Consider the following 16,001-nt stretch of genomic DNA (forward strand, 5'->3'; position numbering starts at 1 on the left):
TTGATGGGACGTCGATTCTTGGCAAAAGCAAGAATGAGCATGTGCGGCTTGCCTTAGAGGCCTACCACAAGAAAGGCAGGGCGATAATTGCATTAGTAAGATATCTTTGTCCCTGCATCCATCCGAATTTGACTTCCTACGCTTGCGTATGTGATAATTATGCAGATCACTGTAATGTAATCTGAGTGCCTGCGCGGTAGTGTGGCCTAGGATTTATATTGCATCGATGACGAAGAAATAAAGTTGTTAGCACTAGTGTGTGTCGTATCTTCCTTTTGTGGTTCGTCTTAGGTGTTTGTGCTGTAAGTTTAAGTTGCTTGACTAAGCCATTCCTAATTAACAGTGGCTGGTATAATGAGGCCGATCAGTGGTATTTTGCATGGACTAGCACACAAATATGATAAAAGTCAAAGTACTAAATTAAGAAATTGGGACTCATCACACAAACAAGCTACATAATTTAGTGCGGGATTTCTGAGCAAGCTATTAAAAATTATTGTATTTTACGAACCAGAACCCACCTTCTGATTATGACACATGCCATAGCGAGTAACCCCGAATTAATTTGGACAACCTGGGGTTCTTTAACATACAGCTGTCTAAGTACACGGGTGCTTTTGCATTTCGCTCCCACTGAAATGCGGTTTTGTTTAAGACTACATTTACGAAAGTTCCAAACACGATCCCCCCTATATTTTTACAGTGGGTGCTTTTTAAATGGAGCCTCAAGGTGCCAGGGAAATTGGTTCCATTTACCAGGCATTATATTTACTGAGAGACATTGCAGAGAGCCAACCAATTATCAGGATGGTGTCCTATTTAAGCGGCAGTTTCGAAGCGATTTTCGTTTATCGAGATTCCACTGTAGTCCATAATAGTGGATGAGTTGTGTTCTGCATGGACACATTAACATGGCTACCATGTTTAGTTGAATATTGTGCAAGCAGCAACATTTCACTGTACCCAGTGCAATATATAAAGCCAGCAATGTAACATGTTGCAAATGCAGCCACGAACAAGTACCTTCCCCGATCATATCCAATAGCAGCATCTTTAGACGAAATTAGTCATGCTTTCTCCCGTTTAAGTGCCTTGTTTTCAGAAATCAAATCCTCCTTATCACATTGACCTCCAATTGTGTCATTCCCCGAGCTGAGGTCATTTGAGATTGCATTTAATTGCCCTTCAAATAGCATATTGGTCTTATTTAAAAAGCACATGGCATCACAGTGACCACCTAGACATAGAATTCGAGCTGCAACACAGTAGCAAACATTCTGAGGTAGAAGCCTAACTATTCTTTTGAATTTGGATGCATGCTCAAAACACTGCTATGCAATTGCAGACAGGGCTGATAGTGTAGCAACCGGGACAGATTTAACGGACATAAAGGAGCAAAATTGTGTGAGCTTCGAATTATTATTCTCTCTGAGGAACCATGCTGTCCAATTATAAAATGGGGATCAAAATAAAGTAATTGGATAGCAAATCTGCATTTCATTAAGTAAATAAAATACTGTTCATGCTACCTTCCAGGGTGCAAACTACATTCCCTTTCCTTGAATGTGAATTTGCTACCTTTCCATGGGTTGCCAAATGTATAGGTGTATTGTTGGTCAAGGGTGGTGGAATGGATATAGGTCTCAGGCTAGAGGAAATATTTCGAGAAGGAGACTTGCCAGGTTGAACAACGAATGTCTCAGGCTGGAGCCATTTGGTTCTCATGCAAAGATGTTGCCTCCAGCTTGAGACTTCCTTTGTTGGACAACTGTTGATGACTAATTTCGCCATCTTTTCATTTACACTCGTCTTATTGAACCTATTGCTCCACGCAGGAGCTGCACTTTCTTTAAAAAATAAAGATATTAATGAGCTCAAAGGTTTTGTGCATGGCTGCATCCCCAAGTGCAAAAATTTGTTTTCAATGAATGACAGAGTTGGTACCTTTCTTGAGAATTCAATAGGAAGAACCAAAAATTAAGCTAACAGACTGGTTATGACGACAAGTAAACATGAATTGATGTGGAGTGCCATTTCTTCATTTTGCACCAGGCTTGGGGCCAGCCAGACTTCTTCCTAAAATTGAGAAAATTTTTCTAATGAAATACATATTAAGAGTATTTTCTTCATAATCTGAAAATTTAAAAACATGGTTATTTGGTTATTGCTATTTAGTTGGGAACAGTGCGAAGGACACTGACGAAGTAAGGGCTTATGCAGTAATGCCACATAGTGCTGGCTGAGAACAGATTCAATTTTAGAACAAACAGCTAAGTAGTTTGGAATGCTTCCTAAAAGCCATAAAAAACCAAAGCAGTAAGCAGTTGTACAAAATAATGTATGTGCATGAAAAATGCATCTGATCATCGGTTCGCAGACATGTATGCCATTTGCTTGTCAGTTAACAAAACATGTGTTACACTGAAACATTTCTTCTACAATTTGGCAATTCTGTGGGCTTTCATTATTGCTCGGGTCAGTTGGTTGCTGTTGTTACTGCTACTAGTGTACGGTGAAGTGTAATGTAGATGGGCAAGTGCTAGTGACAACTATGAACATTGGCAAATTTTGCTGCACCAGGATAACGCATGCATTGTCCCGCTGCAGCGAAACTTTCCAGTAAACATTCACAGTTGCCTGTAGCACTTTCCCATCTGTCTCGCCTCACACTGTTCCATCTATAGCGCTTCACCATACTGTAATATGCACCACCGACACAAAATTCTACCCTTCTGAAGTTCTTACTGCTACTTCGCGCTCGTCACATTCAGGCCGCCTGGCGTACTGAGCCCAATGTAGTATAACTGCATAGACTGGCAGCTCCTGTCATGGACTTATTCTGGTGTAATGGCACCACAGAAGCAAACGAAGACAAAGACATGCAGGACACAAGTGCCTAACCTCAACTCTCGCTTTGATAAGAAAACAGACATCATATACTACACATAGTGACAGGAAGTGATGTCATTAATTCAAAAACAAATTCTTTGTGCAATGTAACTGAGAATGACTGATGCATTTGTCCTTTTCGTGCTAATCTGCCAAAGCTTAATTATCTTATGTACATCTGCTCATAATTTCTGGCTACGAGTTTTGATGAACACAGGAACGAACCAATCTATTTTGCAGTGCATCACTATGTGCGAATGAGAGTTATTCCACACAAACTTCATTAGCCGCAATCTCAAATTAATACAATGTGTGTATGCAATGCAAGCATGACTGGATGGGAATGGCTGACTGTACATAACCTCCGTTGCACAGTGCACCGCCTGCAAATTGTGCTGCACGCAACAAATTAATTTGTTTTCCTGGCTTGTCTTTTTTTCTCATCAGAGCAAATCTCTCATCACATGTTTCATACAGAAAAAAAATTTTTGCCCGTAGAGACCAGCTACACAATTACCCATGAAAATTACAAATGCATACGAAACAACTGCAACCACTTTTTTACTTCATCTCATTCATTATATTCCATATTCATGCCTAATTTAGTTGCGCAAATCATTGTTTTCTCAGGCCCTTGTTAGGAGAGTTTTGTGCTGTAATAAAAGGCAGAAGCCAAAAAAAGGAAGAGGTTGGTTGTGGTTGAAGGGCAATATGCATCTAGTGAGCTAGGCCGCAAGCGTTGTGTAGTCTGCTGCCATCATAAGGCCGTGCCTACATTGGACAGATGGGATGCTCTATTATTGCGAAATCAGGGAAATTGAGGGAGTATGAGTCATCCGTGTGAAACAATCCTCCATCACACAATGTTAAATACTGCAAAGAATGTGACTGCGGTCCTGTGTTCCACAAAACTTGCGTTGTAGCCAGGTATTACAACCTGACAACATGCAAGGTAATTGTGGCTTGCAACATTTAAAAAGAATGACGAATGTATCAGTGATCCATTAGTTGCACTGCATAAAGAATTTCTTTTAACAGATATCATCACATCATGTCTCCACCTGTTATTAAATATTGCCTGTTTCCTTATTTTAAAGCTTGAAGTGAGATCCAGTGCTTGTGTCATGTGCGTACATATCTTTGTTTACTTTTTGTGGTGTCATTACACCAGAATTTATATGACCAAATGGCCACACACTGCTTTTGTCACGTTATAGTGGTGCTTGCAAAGCCTCCCAAACAGCAGCCTATTTGGTCAAAACATGCTTTTGTACATATGCTCTTCCAAATAGAAAAGCTATCAAGAAGGTAACAAGAATCAAGAGCATTAAGTTAAATCCACTGCAATGCTTTACTTTCTTGCCTTTATTCCTTACACCTAAGTGGATAAGAAAGAGTGTGAATGTTAAAAATAATGTTGCTGAAATTATGCAAAAATGTTAATGCAAGTAAGCATAGATTTATGTGCAATCATAGACACCAGTCTCAGTTTCTTTCCTTCTGACACAAACATAGTATATCTTATTCCTTTGGCATGAAGGAAAGCATATGTAGACCAGACAAGCTTATATTTGAATGAGAGCCTTCACGATTAAGCACCACTATAATGTGACCATAAGAGTACATACACTGTAAACAGTGCAGATGACAGCCCAAATTTCATAAGTGCAACATGTTAGCGAAAGCAGCAACCATTAACCCAGAAACTAATCAAATCCCACAAAATAACAACAAGAAAAAAAAGATTAATGTGTCAGCGCAGCACCTGTTCTCTGAAGTTACAGAAAAGTGGTATGTTTGTTAACAAACCTGAAACCACGGCACATTTGTATCTGACCACCCCCTGCCTCTTTATGTGCTTTCGTGCCTTTGACAAGGCATTACTGGATATTTATTTGCTTGTCTGTTGCAAAAACACATCAATTATTAGTCAGTGCACAGTGCACCATGCCATTTATCTATGAGGACTCACTTTGTGTCCTTAGCGCTGCTCTTACCTATTCAGAACTAAGGATTGCAAAAAGACTTGTTCTACTTAAATCTACATGCCTTAATATGTGGGTTCTGCAGTTGAAATAGGGTAATTATAAATTCATGACATGTTCTGATGAACTTTGTTTTCATAATCTAATTGTTTATTTGGGCACATAACCAGTCAGATCATTTGTACTAAAACAAGAAAACAAATTCAACACACTGGTTTATACTGGTTCGGGCTCTATTGACTTTAGTACACACATTGAACAAACGACAGGCAGTGAGAAATACCAACAACCACTAACTTTCACACGGCATTATTGGTCACATGTGCACGATATAGCTACAAAAACCCAAACGAAAGTAGACAAAGAAAACAGTACATTTTAACAGAAAAAGAACAAGACAAAAAAACTTCTTTTGGTAGCTAAGTCACAATCAAGGTGTAAATGACAGCTATAGTTTGGCAAGCACACATGTAGTTACTTTGCTCAGTTCCTCGATATCCCAATTTCTTGTTTGACAGCAACACCAACGGGACATCTACGCATATCTATTGCACATGCCATTTTTGCTCGCTCCAAAATCCTTTTGTGGTTATTCATTTAGTACCTGCTTCGCCTGTACTGGCATTGCAGGGGGGGTATACATTCTGTGTAATGTAACTTACATTCAAATCAAGCACACAAAGCAGGGAGGGAATTATCTTTGAAAACTATGCAAACAATTGCAGGCTGAAAAACCTTGCAGTCCCTTTGGTCCAAGGAAAAAACAATGTGAGGCATCACCTATAAGTAAAAGGAAATTATTAAACCTTCTTAGTGTAATCTCTTTCTTGTGAGGTATGATGATAGCCTGATATGAATTTCTCTATCTCTACATGTTTGGAACAGTATATGCTTGAAATAATTTTAACTGAAGAGATTTCCCAGTCTTTTAAATCCTGCCATCGCAGCTTACCCTTACTCTCAGTAATGCAAAGCCTTTTAGTATGACTTCCTATTACAAATCTAACTGCCATATTTTGAACATTTTCAAGCAGACCAGCTGACTCAATATTATGGGGATTCTAGCAAACATGTACTTATTTGATTAGTGAATGCACATAAGCAAAATACAGCTGTTCTTTGAGGTTTTCGGGAAGCCAACAAAATGTGTATGGGTGGACACACGACAGCTACTACACTGATAAGCATCGTGGCCAACCAAAATTAAGTTTATTCCTATATGGGTGGGCGCGGCGGAGTGTGAGCAGACAATGGTCGGCTTTTTCTGGAGTCATATACAAAGGAACCCCAACATAACGAATGCACTAAAATCAGCAATTTGGTTTGTTGTACTCAGATTCGACCGTTTAGTCAAATAAGTACATTTGCAAATGGATTGTTTTCCCACGGAAAGGGCCGCAGTCAGAACGCAAATCTGAATGAGAAAAAAATTTTGAATTTGAGAGTCAGCGACCAAAGATACGGTTTCACGGTGTGTTAACGATACCTTCACATAGGTAGCATAAAGCAAACCCAGCCTTGCTTTCGCATCCACCCTGTCCTCTTTGATACTGCCACACACAGTGGAACGACACTATCATGAAAAGTGCTGGCAGTGGAGGCGAATGCTTTGTCTCAAACTTCAATGCATCTCTGAAACTACAGATTATGCAACCCCGTGTACTAAACACGTGGGAAGACTGTGCACATAATACCACGCCATATCAGCACGTCTAGTCTTTCCACACGCAGCAGATCACCTCTAGAACAGGGTGTGCAGGCTGCAGATGTGCTCAGCTGCGCTCACAGCCATGGCGCTACAAAAAAAGACGCACGGACTGGGCCCTTCTGAGGGCCCCCTTAAAAGCTCAGTTTGTCATTTTTTGTTTCTGCAATAGGCTAGTGATAAAAGTGAATTTGCTTCATGCCTATTAAGAAATGTTGTACACATGGTAGAAAAATTATGAAAGTAGAACATTTTATTACTTTTCACCCCTCTCAGTCGGAATATCGTACAAATGCATAAGCAGCCATTTTTGCCTTGTTTCATCTAAGATGTTTTTTCATGCTGAAAGAAAGGCATGTGTTTAAAAAATAAGCTTGGTTGCAACATGTAAAGGAATTGTGTAATGTCACAAGGGTTCCTGAAATCAAAATATATTTGTGATTTCTTTGCGACTGGAACACTCAAAAGGAAAACGACCTTTTAAACAGACTAAAACAAAGCCACAGCACATGCACCCATACTAAGCCAGGGACTGTATCAAGCTGACATGAGAAGACTTTCAAGAAAGAATCTTTCCCGGTTTGGTAAAATTCTTAAAACAATGGTTAATACCTGGCCCCACGCCTTAAATCTAGAAGGAATAAAGTTCTTAAGCTACTCTGTGTTCTTTCTTGAATCCAACAAATGTGCCTAGAAATATGGGTCAAGTCTACATCTTGCCGCATCTGTGGCAAGGTGTGAACAAAAAACTCGCTTTAGCTGGCTGCAGTGCTCCCTGCGATGAATATTCAGGCAGAAAATTGTTACCCCAGTGTGACTGTGCACCCAAGAAAACAAAATGTGGTAGACTACATCAATGCAAACGGAAAAATCTTTAGTCCATGCTTGCTGGCAACTTGTGTCTGTATTGGCCTCTAGAAGAATTGTGGCCCCCACGTGCTGGAATATTTCCGTGGCATAGAAAACATTGTGTGATACCAGCTATCAAGTGCTACCATCAAGTAGCTACCAGCTATCAAGCTATCAAAAGAGCTATAGGCAATTTTGCTGCAATAACAGTACTGTTTTTATAGCATTCGTTGTGGGGAGTGCGGCTTGTCCCTTTTGCCGGAGTTCTTGCTGAACGGCGATTTATTATCAGTTTGTTATATGTGGAACTTGAACAGCTTATATTTTTGTCTCCTCATCCACACTTCTGCTGCTCATCCTTACAATCAAGGCTTCAATTGCCCAGCCAGCGAGCTGCAGCAAAGGTGTGAACTATAGTCATCTGGTGTCACATTCTATGTCATAGTGATAGCAGGTGATCCCTCCAGTGGTGGCCCTCAAGGCCAACAGGCATCCCTTTCTATGCACGTGCTTGTGTAGGACTGGGGAGATGGTGCCAGTTTGTTCTTCAGCATTACCACTGTTCACGCTGTATCAGGAACACATTTTCTTACTCAGTGCAATAGCCCTTGAACCTACATAATTCCCAATGAGTCCTTTGTCGACCAACCTTTCCTTTGCCATGTCATTTGCTTCTGCCTTGATGTCACAGAAACTTCAGCTATATGAAGCAATGATGGTGTTTGAGTACCCACACAGCCTAGCAGCTTTCCAACCTGCACATTGCTTCATTAAAAGCTGACATGATTTGGTCTCAGCAGACAGATCAGAGTTAAAAAGAAGCCTTAAACTTCTTTCAAAGTCATTCTAACCTTGTCAATAATCCCGTGCCTTCTGATGTGTTATTCAGCATTGTCCAAAGCAAGTCGGCTCTTAAAAAATCAAAATAACAACTTTGTGAGGCCACCTACTAGGCTACCACTCTCTTCAGCCAGCCTGAAGTGTCTTGCAGCCATCAAAGCTGGAGTGCAAAAAAAAACTACAAAGAAAAGTGTGGCAGACAAAATGCTCATGGAAATCCATATGTTTATGGACTGTTACACTGACTGAAAAAGATGGTGGCTTCCCAATACAGTCTTGATGTACGTAGCTGTTTCAGTCACGAATAAACAGCCAGTTGCGCAGTCCTGCACAAGCACAGTGTACAGATGCCCATGGATTAAAATTTGTTGTGTGTGCATGTGGTACAGTGTACCACATTTCATGTTCCTGAGGCTGCAGTACACTGGCAAGACTGGTTGCAACTTCAATAGTAGGCCCTTAGAGTATTGCAGCCCTTTGTTCATATTTTGCTGCAGATTGTATCAAATGCGAATGCAAACTGTTTTGCAGGACACGTCAGTTCAGTTTAAGCAATTAGACAGAGTAACCCAAGAAATAGTTTAAGCCTCGAAAAGGTCTTAATACAGTCCCTAGTTTAGTACAGGTTTTCGCCTGATGTTTTGGCTTCTTCTACGGTATAATGCTGTTGCTTGCTAGGTACTGGTGGTGTGATGTGCACACTTTCTTGTGTTGCTATAACGACAACTTGTAAAAAAGATTTTCCTTCCTAACAAACATTTGGATACAGTGCCTGTGAGCTCATCTTTTAACCTGTTTTTCATTTGATCTGTGCATTTACATTGAACGTAAACTAGAAAATATCAGTACTGAGAATCACAAAAGAACACACCTGTGTAACGATTCTGCCGAGATCGTTGGAGTGATCTAGCCACAGGATGCAACGCAGGTAGAAAGGCCTCCTGAATTAAAGCAAAATAACAATCGTTGTAAGATGCGAATAAATAATTTTATTCTGTGAGGCTTTCGGCATGTATACTAATTACCACATTTGTATGTAAAATAGTTTTGCATAATAGCTGAGCAAGGTTAACGTCTCGCCCTGTGACTGTCAGCCAATGCTACTCATGGCAATGGTGGCAAATACGGCACATCCTTTCAAATGGAACTTTTGTGGGTTACATGAATTTAAAAGAACTTAGGTTTACATAATACATAACACCTGTGGTTAGAAGGATGTCTGTGGTTAGAAGCAACAATGCCACAAGTGGCACTGCCTAACACTTCCAGGACCAGACTTAGTACATAAACAATACAAATGTGCAACAAAGTGAGCAGGTGGATAGCTGCTGCTATAACTCAAAGATTGCATGCATCATGTAGATGTGAATGCAGCTCCCATCAGGAGCGAGTTGCCCTTTAGTGCACTTCACTTCTCTTCCTCTTTTGTCTTCATTGCATGTTGGTGCCATATGGTAATAATGAACAAAAATTAAGCACTTCAGTTCCCATTCTTGTTTTACTACATGCTGTAAAGTCATCTAAGTGCGCTTAATACTCTTAAGAATGTACTTTAGCCATTTTGTCAATATTTTTCGCTTGGCTTCACTACACCTTAATGTAGTGCAAATTCTAGACAATGCTTACAAAAAAAACTACACACAATAACACCTCCAATTAAGAGTACACAATCTATGGCTTCGAGATGTGTACATACATACTTTATACATGGTTACAATGAAAATGTAAGTGGCTGTTCTAATACGCACACTTAGCATACTGCATAACAGTCACCTGGTTCCAAAATGGCTTTTTGTTATCACACATAGGACGGCCACAACTATAAATTTAATTCTGGCCGTAACTTAAGCCACGGCCAAAACCTTCATAGTGCAATCAATGAAAATTTTCGAATTTAGAGCAGTTAGACATAAACAGGGCAAGTAGTTTTAAAGTGTTAAATAATGAACTGTTATGGAATATGGCGGTAGAAGGCCATGCGCCTGAAACATAGGTACTGTTTATCATATAAGCACATTCTTATATTTTTGCTTACTTTCCTAGGGATTGCATCAAACAGTTTGCTTGTGTAAATTCTGCTACATGGCTGTATCGTATTAGCCCTTACCTTTTCACATTTGGCTTACTGCAGCTTTATGCACATGCATAAAGCTACTACTGCTACCACTTTCTACACTACTACCTACACTACTACCTTCAGCTGAAGGCCAAGCACTATGCTGTCCAACATACATGCATTTAACACCGAACAGTAGACAGAGAATGAGCAACTCTTTTAAAAAGTGCAGTTCTTTGGAGACACATTGATATATATCTGGAAAACAGAGATTTTTGCTAAAATCATAACTTAATATAATTGGCACTGAGCATAATGCATCATGCAATAAACTTGCATTTACCGGACACCACTATACACTGCGACCTCTGCAGCTTCTCCACAATCTGGCACAATGTGCTCAAGCTGCCTGTAAACCCTGGAAGGGGTCTATGATAGTTTAAGAAGCTTAGCAAACATGAGAAGGACCTAAAATGAAGGTCAGAGAAGCAAAGCAAATTTTTAACTATTCCTCTCTATGTTGCTATGAATGTCAAGGTTCCAGCAAATGATGTATTTGAACTGTGTTTTTAATCGTGCAATACTAGAGAGCACATTTTTGCAATAATAATGTGACAGAGAAGAATGACAGAAACTAACTTAATGAATATTTTTCTAAACTTGCATGAGGTTTTCGTCATTATGCTGATGCACACACCTGCATACCTCTACTGTGAAGTCTTGTTTCAGTTTATTTTATTGTCACATAGTAATTTACACCATACACTTGTCCTGAAATACATCACGTTGGGCTCCTTCAGTATTTTTTTCTTACTGGAAACACACATGCCTATACAGGGCAAGCACTCAATACATGCAAGACTGCCACGGGAATGGCTACTCGAGGTCGACTGTTAGTACAGCGCAAAAGACGAGGACTGAAGGAAGAACACAACACAGGCGCTGTCACACAGAAACATACTCAAGGCACTTTGCGAGATTCTCAGGCTTCTTTCATGCTCTAAAAACACATTATGTAGCACATATTGAGCCACAGATAGCTGTATTGGGAAATTTTCACGTTGCTTTACAATTTTATAATTGAGACTTTTTATCTAATTACATTCGAGAAGTTGATTAATTGATTAAGACTAATTAGGTAATTAGGCAAAATGCAGCAAATCCAAGTATTTCCAAGAGACAGGAAACAACATTACATAGGTTCTGTGCAGCTAGGTGGCATATTCATATTTTTAAAAGTTTGCTAAAGTTACGTGGGATAACCTGCATACCTCCTATGGAACAGGTGTCACACCAATCACTCTAAGTAATGCCGCTAAACTAGCCATTGCGCTCAAAACATACAGGGTAAAAAAGCAAACTCTAGGTAAGAGCATACCAAGGCCTCTATTGCTGAAAAGGGAAACTGATGGGAGGCGCCCGATCTCCGGCCATGAAGCTGCTTCATCCTCACAGTTGGCAATGAAACGACCGCAGCCGCAGTCCTGAAATAAAAATGAAAAATTTGACACTACAATGATCACACAGAACACAAAAAAGCTGGTCACAAGCTTATCTTGGAGAACATCTGCTGCTACATTAGGTTTTGTATATTCGTCAGCTTATTGTTAAACTAAGCTTGCCAATATTTTATATCTTAATGGCTTTGCTCTTTACAAACCAATACCTTTGCCCAACTCATGCACATATGCACTACTTAAGCTATGAGATGTTTACTGATCCCTTACAATGAATGGCTTCTAAGACAAATTATTTCACACAAAAGGATGCATAACTTATGAGTGTTACTGACATTGAATACCAAGGTAGTATCTTTTTTTATAGACAATAGCGGACTTGAAGCACATTTTTCTCACAGATACAGGTTACAGGTTGATCGGTCTGCCTTTTTTTTTTTCACCAGCAACAGAAATTTTGTTATTAATACTCGTGCAATATAGGATGACGCTGTGATGTGTGATATGATCCTGAGTTGAAAAGCGCAACTTCTTTGTGTGAATTTGGCACCTAGAATTCAATACTAAATATCTGTACCCAATACGCAATGGCACAGCAGCAAAGTAATTAAACATTAAACAAGTTCAGGTATCCAGAGCACAGCGCCAGCTGTTGAATAACAACATTGCACAAGCATTGACTATATAGATATAGCGTAGTAAGTGTACCGCAGGCGTAAGTGGCGGCCTCAGCAAAGAACACAGGCATGGAGCGACGCGCCCGTATGACCTATCACCGGCAATGCTATCGCGTAAATTGATATATCTCGTCACGGCACGGGCACCGTTTTCTGCCCGCCGAGATGCCGGCGCCACTGGTACTCACCTGCTCCGGCCGCCGAGGTTCAAGTGACGGCGTATCCAGTAATCTGAACCCAAGCAGGACACCTGTTACCGCCAAGCAGTACGCTAAGAATAATGAGGTTCTCATACTCTGACCGGCAGCTCATGCGGCGTTGACCCGTAGTGCCGTTGGAAGCTCACCACACGCTTTTAATACCACAAACGCGCCGCCGACATTTCACGCCCGTAGATCAAAGTCGACAGCCGCAGGCTCTACATGCTACGTGCCGCAGTCGCGCACTGCCTGCACAATCAACGACGTGGGCGCGAAGAGACACAGACAATAGAAAGGAGCGTACTGGCAAATCTGCACAATGCGCGCTAAGTGGGCGACCTACTGCACACAATCGCACGAGCTAGGGGATTGGCGCCACGTACGCGCCAGCAAGCAGATACCGCGCACAAAGAAGCGCCGCCGGTTCTCGCTCAAATGATCGCTGTACAAACACTTACACACGCGCACCGCAGTAAACCCTTAACGAGCCGCCACATTTTCAGGCCGCGGTTAGGCGGCGAAGCTTAGCTCACCTCGCACTGCACGTAACTATTATGGTAGTGGCTTGCGCTTCGGGGATCATGTCGAATGCTCACATCCGCCCAATTAAAGACGCGGCAAAGTCCCTCATTATATAAAATCCTAATTTTTAAGTACACTCGCTTGACTCTGAGCACTCAAGTCGCCTCGATTACGACAAAGCTCGAAGAAACACAGTGATCGTGCAAAATGGTTCTGGACGGCCAACTGTCGCGCCATGTTGTACCGAGAGCTTCAATAAGTCATATCAGCGCGTGTCCTCACTTAGAACACATGCACACTCATAGAACATGTAATAATCGTTCAAAGTCACTTACCGTGGAGTCTTGGGGGTTCAAAGCAGTGAGAAACATCAACCACGGTAGAAGAATGTGCCGTCGCTGGCAAATGGCTGCTCGATCGCAGCTTTCAACGCGCGCGCGCGCGCTCCGAAGGCTGGTGTTCCTCCGCGCGTAGTTCCGACTTCGGCGTCCTCTGCAGCACCAAGGCGCGGCTACTCCGAACAGAAGAACAGCGCCGACACACATTGCGCGGGATATTTCGAATCTGACTGCAGAAATAATCCTACTGAAATTGTCGCTGCGGCTGACTGCCTTGTTGGTCATGGCTGAGTTATTCTTTTATCTGTTTGGCTCGTCTCAATTTCCCCTACGCCACCATCATTCCTTGAAAACCCCCATTTTACAACCGCAATGCCCCTTCAAATGGGGTTGGGGGTACAATAATGGTTCTAGCTTATTTTACTTCTTCTCGTGGGAGTACTCATTTTAAGCTAGGGGGGAAAAATGGCATATCAACTGTTAAAACGCCCATATGGGCTCATTTGTGTTTACAGTGTAGGCTCAACTCCACCTAATTGACATTCAAATCCTTTATTCAGAGACACCGTCGCGGCAGATTAGTGGCTACGGTGTTGCGCTGCTAAGCTCGAGATTATGGGTTTGATCCCGACCTTGGTCGCCACGTTTTGATGGTGGGAAGTGCGACAAACACTCGTTTACATAGATTTAGGTGCACGTTAAAGAACCCCAGGTGGTCAGAATTAATCCGAAGCTCTACGGGGCATCATATCCTTGCTGGGACACGTAAAACCCAAATTATTATTTATGCTTTTTGATTCAGCGCATACTAGCATTCTTAGTAGTAGTCTTTATTTATGCGGCCTCATCTCTCCAAACCGTGATGTGCCATTGTTCTCCCTCTGTTCTGCACACTTATGCGCACACGAAGAGACAGTGAAACTTACTTCTGAATTGCATTAGTGCTTATTGGGCATCTCGAAGCACATGTGCCATTGTGGCGACGTATCGCAGGTATACTTCTTTTAATGAGTCAGCGTGCATACTTTTTGAGCGAGCTGATGCCACATTATTGCCAGAATTTCAACTTTCGTAGGGCGTATATGAAGAATGGCAGAGCACCTTCAGAGGACAAGCAATGTTTTGTTTCGGGTATACTGGACAAACGAACGGCCATTGTTATAGCAGCGTCCGAAACTAAGCCAATTCGCATGCGGCCACCATAAACTGATAATTGACTGGTGGAACACAAGACAATATGAAATGGCTGTGGACGCCCTGCGCATCATCTGTTGGCCTCATCCTACCTTATTTGCCTTTTATGGTTTGGTAGGGGATTTTGTGACCTATTTGTTAGCTACATGCTTCCTTCAGGAAGACTTCAGATGCTAGCGCATGCTTTTTCCCTATTTTTCTCCTGTCTTACCTTATTTTTTTCATTCGTGGCATGATAGGATTGTCGATGACTTGGTGGGATGGAAAAACGATTCCACGGGGAGTCAAATGCCCTGCGTGAGCTTTACCTCCATTTTTTTTAATTTTATTTTCTTTTTACCGTTTTGTTTTTAACCGCAAGGCCAATATTTAAACTGGGAATGCTTGTCGCAGTCCTCATACAAGGAGAAGAAATGTACGGAAAGACAGAAAGGTTAGCCACTTCTCAAAGCGGCTGGCTAACCTATGCTGCAGAAAGGAGGTAAGGAGAATAAAAGATAATAGAAAATAGATGTTACAAAAAAAAAAGGGATATAAGGAAGCAAGAGCAAAAATAAGAGAAAAAGGAAATGATAATACGGAACTGCTTAAGCTCTGTCTCTAAGACCAGTCATTTGCAAGAAACATACGAACGCTTTCAAAGCCTTCTGTGCTGAGGACGGTCTCAGCCAATGTTCCAGGACCTTTTTCTCCGACAAAGGGCGTTGGTCAGGAATATCTAGCAGTCTTGAAAGTTCGTTCCTGGGCACACTGAAGTGGGAACATTCACAGAGAAGGTGGTCGATTCTTTCCTCGCAGCTACAGTTATCGCATGTAGGGCTGTTGGCCATTGCGATCCAAAATGAGTACGCATTCGTGAAGGCCCCGCCAAGCCACAAGCGGCACAGAAGCGACTTCTCAGCTCTAGATACTCCTGAGGGAAGGCGGAGTGCTATATTCAGATCTAAGTTGTGCAGACGAGCATTGGTAAACTCCGTCGAGTTTCCCTGTGCAAGTTTAAGTTCACGTGAACGAAGTCTACCTAGAATACTGCTTATACAAGCGTTCAGGAGAGCTAGAAGCGTGTTTTACAAACCGCGTATGGAAAATCACGCAATATCTTCGAAGATGTCAACGTGCCAGCAAGTTGACGCTTGGGAGGCATAAGGGGCATCTTTGGATTGACGTGCGGGGAATATTTCAAGAACATCAGTAATTATTGGCGTTGAAAAGATTTCTTCAGGAAATGCTCGAAGCCACTGTACAGTCTGTGCCTAAGAAGGTGTTACAGTGCCTAAGAAGTGCGTTGG

The 16,001-nt window shown here is 41.6% G+C and overlaps 2 long non-coding RNA genes across 2 annotated transcripts; both read right to left on the bottom strand.

The window, feature by feature from the left end:
• Window positions 1-1,941: 1,941 nt before the first annotated feature.
• Window positions 1,942-9,175, bottom strand: LOC129387532 (uncharacterized). Its single transcript, XR_008614693.2, has 2 exons — window positions 9,140-9,175; window positions 1,942-2,076 (listed from the first exon to the last, which is right to left on the bottom strand). It is a non-coding gene; the product is annotated as an uncharacterized lncRNA (long non-coding RNA).
• On the bottom strand, window positions 9,176-13,676 carry LOC129387531 (uncharacterized). Its single transcript, XR_008614692.2, has 3 exons — window positions 13,516-13,676; window positions 11,703-11,808; window positions 9,176-9,209 (listed from the first exon to the last, which is right to left on the bottom strand). It is a non-coding gene; the product is annotated as an uncharacterized lncRNA (long non-coding RNA).
• Between the last annotated feature and the right edge of the window lie 2,325 nt (window positions 13,677-16,001).

Source organism: Dermacentor andersoni, chromosome 2, assembly GCF_023375885.2.
Source record: "Dermacentor andersoni chromosome 2, qqDerAnde1_hic_scaffold, whole genome shotgun sequence".
Lineage (NCBI taxonomy): Eukaryota > Metazoa > Arthropoda > Arachnida > Ixodida > Ixodidae > Dermacentor > Dermacentor andersoni.